Genomic DNA, 6,000 nt, shown 5'->3' on the forward strand with positions numbered 1-6,000 from the left:
ATAAATGGAACAGATGGCTGATGCCGCTGGAGAAAAATGACCAGAGAGGGGAATTCCCACCCTCCAGGGCACTTAGCCAGGAAGAGGTGGAGGTAAGTCTGTCTGGAATCCCAGATATGCTGGTGTCTGAAGCCTCTGCTCTTGTCAACAGCATCGCCCTCTCTCCTTTCTTGAAGCTTCCCGGCCCAGACCAGGTCCAGAGCCAGCAGAGGGCCGTGAGAAGGCAACAGGAGCAGCCCCTCTGAGGGTACCGGTGAACAAGGGCCTACCAAGGACCTCATGGCTCATGCTTGTTCAAAGAAAAGCAGTTCACAAGCCGTCCTAGGCCAATTCTTGTGTCCCGCATAGTGCAGGCATTCAAGGAAAATGTGTCTGCATCGCACCACGACCAAGAGAACTGTGTGGCACAGCTGCTACTTCTGTAGACTCTTTCAGGGAATGTCTGTCCTTCTAGGGGGAGAGAGAGGATGAATATACAATCCAGGCTGGAGGGCCAGACCATGGCCAGCACATGAGTTGGGGATAGAGAGGAAGGGAAATAATATTTGGGTCCTACTCTCGGCCCAGCATGGAGCTGGGCACGCCCAGGAGCGAGCCAGCACTGTTACTCTCCCCTCATACTGTACAAGAGCTCAGAGAGCAGAAGGGACTTGTCTAAGGTCCACACGAAGAAGTGGCAGAGGGACTGTTCCAGCCCTCCTGGTCTTATTTCAGTGCCTTTAACACCTACTCCTTGTTGACCTCAAGCCCTCTGCACATGCTGGCCCCTCTGCCCGGAATTTCTCCCCTTCCAGGCATGCCTCTACATCCTAAGGGATTCTGTCTGTAAGCTCCCTGTATGCTTCATGGTCTCAGCACACTTGCAGTTATTTATTTATTTGCCTTCTTTATTTTTTGGCAGATTTCTCCAGTAAAACCTAAGTGCCAAGAGAGCGGGGCGTTGTCTGTCTTATTTGTTGTTGTGGACCCAGTACCTTAGGGCCGCTTTGGGCACTTAGTAGGTACCAACATTTTCTCCATGAAAATATGTAAGAGGGCTAAGAATCTGACCCAGAGTCTAGGCGTGAACTGCCAGTCCACACTGCTATTTTTTTTTTAAAGGAACAACTTTATTAAGCTGTAATTCACATACTGTACAATTTACCCATTGGCAATGTACAATTCAACGGTTTTTAGTATAGTCCCAGAGTTGCACATGTTCATCACCTCCCAAGGAAACACTGTACCCATTAGCAGGGCCTCCCCATTCTCCTCTCCCAGCCCCTGGTAACCCCGGGGCTACGTTCTGTCTCCACGGATTTGCCTATCCAGCACATTTCCTATAAACGGGATCAGATTGGATGCGGGCTTTTGGGATCGGCATTTTACACTCAGCATAATGTCTTCAAGCTTCCTGCCGGTTGCATTGGCACTTCATTCCTTTTTATTGCCAAATATCTTCCAGTGTGGGGATATGCCGCATTTCGTTTGTCATTCACCAGTTGATGGGCTTTTGGGTGGCTTCCACCTTTTGGCTTTTATGAATGATGCTGCTGTGAAAGCTCCCGTATGAGTTTCTGTGTCGACGTATGTTTTCATTTCTCTCCGGTATAGACCTTTGCCTTCCTTTTTAACTCTCTCTGCCAGCCAGCAGAGCGGGCGGGGCCTGGCCTCCTGGGAGGAGCTAATCACCCTCCCTCCCTTTCCACCCGCGGCTCCTCAGGGTGTACCCTCCGAGGCCTCCAGGAATGCTGGGGGCTGGGAGAGGTGGCCGGCGGGCATGCTGCCCTCTGGCTTGGAGTCTCCGCCTGTGGTAGCAGCTTACCTTTCATCTTTATAGAGGGAGAACAAAGATCAAAATGCCTTGTCCCCAGACAAAAACAGACACAGCATTTTAATGATTAACATCGTAACGTTGTTATTGTCCTGCTGTCACTGGGCAGCGACACCCCTGCCGCCAGCTCCCTCATGCTCTAAGCTCCAGGGGGAAGAATAATTTCTTATGGACTCAGGGCTTCCGTGTGAAAGTCCTGTACATACAACCCTCTGCCATTGAGAGCCTGCCTGGCACCTTCTGGGCAGTTCTCAGCCTCTTCCCCATAACCCGTGAGCCTCTTCTGCTGTCCCCAGGTGCCCTGCTGGGCACTTTTCATCTCTTATCTCGTTTCTTCCTCTCAGCCATCCGGCAAAGCAGCTATGTCCATTTACAGATGGGAATACTGGGTCTAAGCTTCAATCTCTTATCTCTACCTGCTGTATCAAGGAATCTAAAAATACTGAAAGAAACACCTGGAAATAAAAGATGCTACAACAGAAGCAGTATTCAGCTACTTTTTGTCTCTTCTTTTTGGGATTAATTGTCTTTCTTTTTCCTTTTCTTTGTGGAATCCTCTTACCTCTTAATTCCTCCCTTCCCCTGCCCAACATGCTCCCTAGTTTATCTAGAGTGGGCGCCCAGGGACTTAAATTTGTCAAATTGTATGGCATATTTTGCAATTCAGCCTTTCATTCAGGGCTGACTCAGTTGTTCATTTGGTCATTCATTCCACGCTCCTTTACTGGGCTCTTTCTATGGCCAGCATTAGGCTCTCTGCCACACACTGTGCGTACACAGGTGATGGCGTGTGGTCCGTGTCTCCAGAGTCCTTATTGTCTAGCAGAGAAGGTGGAGATGCAAGCAAGCAGTTTCCCGTAAACATGGAGAGCATTCCCGTAGAGGGATTTGCACCGCTCTGCGAGAACACGAGGAATAAAAATCAACCTGGAGAAATCGTGGGAGATCTCCCTGAGAAGGTGTCACCAGAGTTGGGAACTGAAGGATAAATAGGAGTTTATTTATTTCTCATTTATTGCCAGACAGACCCGTTAGTAGTGTTGGTCTGCCTGCTTACTGTATCCTTCATTTAAATAGACATTCTCCAGGTCTCATACCTGGCCCTCCCTGGCAACAGCTGTTGAGACCAGAGATTGACCTCAGATCCCAGGAAAGCTGATTCTTAAGTGGGCGGATGACCACTGACTAGTGGCCTGGCTTGCAAAGGTGAGCTTAGGCAATCAGATTCCTTTTTTCAGGAAGTTAGACTTGGGGACAGAGAGATGGATCTGGTTGTTGCAGGTGCTGCATTTGCAGAGTTGCAAGTGGAGTTGAGGTTGGGAGACCACGATGATTGTAAAGGTGTAGGGGCAGGAAAGCCACAAATCAGCAGAGGACGCTTGGGAGAAAACGGAGATTGGGGCAGACAGGCAGAGAAGCTAAGATATCACACGTACGAGAGTGTCCAGTAGCTTCTGAGAGACAGTGAGCAAGAAGTGCCTGGGGTGCCAAGAGTTTTCCAGTCTCCAGCGGATGCTCTACTTATGCTCTTGTCCTGGGATGTGTGTGGGAGAACGCTGAACAGTCCACTATCCATTCCTCCTTTTAAAATGAGCCTGGGTGACTCTTCATTCTTGAAACCCAGAGTCTTTGTATAACAAGACTCTATTCCTAAAGTGTTTTGGGGCACAGCAGAGCTTTTCCAGTTGGGGAAGAGTCATGGTAGAACATTCTAGAAAGGGCCAAGCTCAGAGGAGGTGGGATATTCAGCCTGGTTGGGCCTAGAGTCAGTGATGGGGCTGGTGAGTTCTAGAGGCAGACTGGGAGGATTTTAAAAATAGTCCTCGGTAATTTGTGGAAGTGAAATTGTGGTCACAATTAGTAAGCTCATCTGTGAATCAGAGCAAAAGACTTGCCTTTGTCAGGAATCAAGCTATCCATTTCCCTTTTGTTTCTGGCCTCTCTTTACAGATAGTTCTCACCTTAGGCATCTTATCTCAGCTGAACTTTTGGCAACCGCAGAGCCAGAGGAAATGCTCCTTTCTTTACAAGCCTCCACCTTTTTACAGCCCCCTCTTGCCAACACTCTTTCTGTTATCAGGAGCTGAGAGATTTCATAGTTCTCCTCATTTGTCATTGAACTACAGTGTTTTCCTTTCCTGCCTCATGCCCATTGTGTTGACCTTGGGCAAGTGACTCAGTCTCTTTGAGTCTCATTCTCATCACCTATAAAATGGGAGTAATTACATCTACCCAGCTGAACTTTCTGTGGTGGAGAACCAAGGTTTAAAAGACATTTATTAATTTACCTTAATTTTTAATTTTCCAATCCATCATAGACCAGTATCAGAATTCAGCTTGTGCCATATGCAACCTGAATTCAGAACACCCAACTGGTCTCATTTCTGTACCATGAGACAAGTCTGCTCATTATGTGCTTGAATGTCACAGGAGTGTCAAAAAGTTGTAAAGGTTTCTAACCACTCACTTTCATTTCTATTTTTGTGAACTGGAAACCAATAGTTTGTGGATGAGCATTGGTCCAGGGACGACACTTTGAGCAACCCCGGTTTAGGGCCTTATGGAATCAAATCGTGACAACCCATGGATAAAGTTCTGGGAGCTGAGGAAGCCTTGAATGTAACTTGTGCGTGTGATCTGTGTTTATGGGGTCTTAATGTGATGCTCATCTCTGGTTTCCTGAGATTATGATTAGGAACTCAATCTTCAGCTTTTCTGTTTAGATTCCTACCCTGACTTGATGTTTTTGGAGTGTCCTTTCTCATTACTCGTGGCTTGGTGCTCCATTCCGAGCTGGAGGGTAATATGTCTGCAGTCAGAGGCTGCAGTTTTAGCATCAGGCAGCTTTGAGCTCGAGTCTGGCTCTGCCACTCTCTAGCTGTGGGATGTTGGACGAGTTGTTCAATCCCGCCTCAGCTTCCTCATTTATAACTGAGAGCCAGTGATACTTAGCTGGCAGTTATTGTGAGAATTAAATGATCGAACGTGTAAAAGGTGCCTTGTGTCTGATAGGTACCCAATAAAGTGGCTCCGTTTATTCTTGTACCCCATTTTTTTTTTTAAACTATTGCGTCCTCTGAGATTTGGAAGCCTCAGGAAGTGGCATAGGCAGGTCGATAACCAATGGTGGCAGGAATGCCATAAATCATCATGTCAGCACATCCTCCACACCCTTTGCTGAGGCGCCCGGAAGAACCAGAAGCAAACACCCTGGGTGATCCAAGGGCTTGAGGCCTTCCTTAGCCTCTGCCTGAAGGGACCTCTGGAACCCAGATGGCATAGCACCCCAGAAGGTCTCTGTTGTTGGGAGACCATTTTGTACAGGTGCTGTCAGTTGCCTGTGCTTTGCCTACTCCTCCTCTTGTCTCTGCTGACAAAATCCCAGTCTTGTCATGGAAGGTGTCTCTGTCTCCAGGTCGGGGGGGATTATCATTAGTTTAAGCAGTTGCAGTAATCTCATTTTCCCTGGTCAGCAGTGGATTTTAGGGTAACTGTAAGAGATGTAATGGGGGAGCTGATGGGAGGCATCTGGAAAAGGTTTCTTCAACTCTTCAAAAAGGTAAATGAGAAGATTCAGTCTCTTTTCTGCCTCTGGATGTTTTACTGCCCAGATGTGATGCCTGGAACTGTGGCAGCCCTCTTGTGACCATGAAGGGAGCCACTCTGGAAACAAAGTTGATGTGTTGAGACATGGAAAAATTCTGGGTCCCTGATGAAGTTGTCAAATCAACCGTGAGCTCACCCCATCTCCAAACTTCGTGTTGCCTGAATTGGAGAAAATGGATCTATAACCATTGTGCTAGCATTCTATATCAAAATTCTCAAGTAAAATGTGAGGAAATGGGTTTTCTGGTATCCTGCAGTGCTGAAGGCAGAGTGACGTTTGAGGACTCCTGGGCACAGATGCTGCCTTCTTCCTGCAGGTGAGGAAGTGGGCTCACTCATGCTATATCTGAATACTGCCCTACACAGAAGCCATAGATGTTAGCATAAACTCTAGCCTGGTGACGTAAGCCATGAGTAAGAAAGAGCAGTGACACAGCCCTTTGAGAGTCATCAGAAGTTCAGGAGAAGCCTTACTAAGACATACTCTGATCTGTGCCCACATAGTGTGGTCATTCTGAGTTCAGTAAGATTCTCTACCCTTCGCTATTTAAACTGGGGACTTACTACAATGGGTGCGCATG

Source organism: Equus przewalskii, chromosome 26 (genome assembly GCF_037783145.1).
Source record: "Equus przewalskii isolate Varuska chromosome 26, EquPr2, whole genome shotgun sequence".
NCBI lineage: Eukaryota > Metazoa > Chordata > Mammalia > Perissodactyla > Equidae > Equus > Equus przewalskii.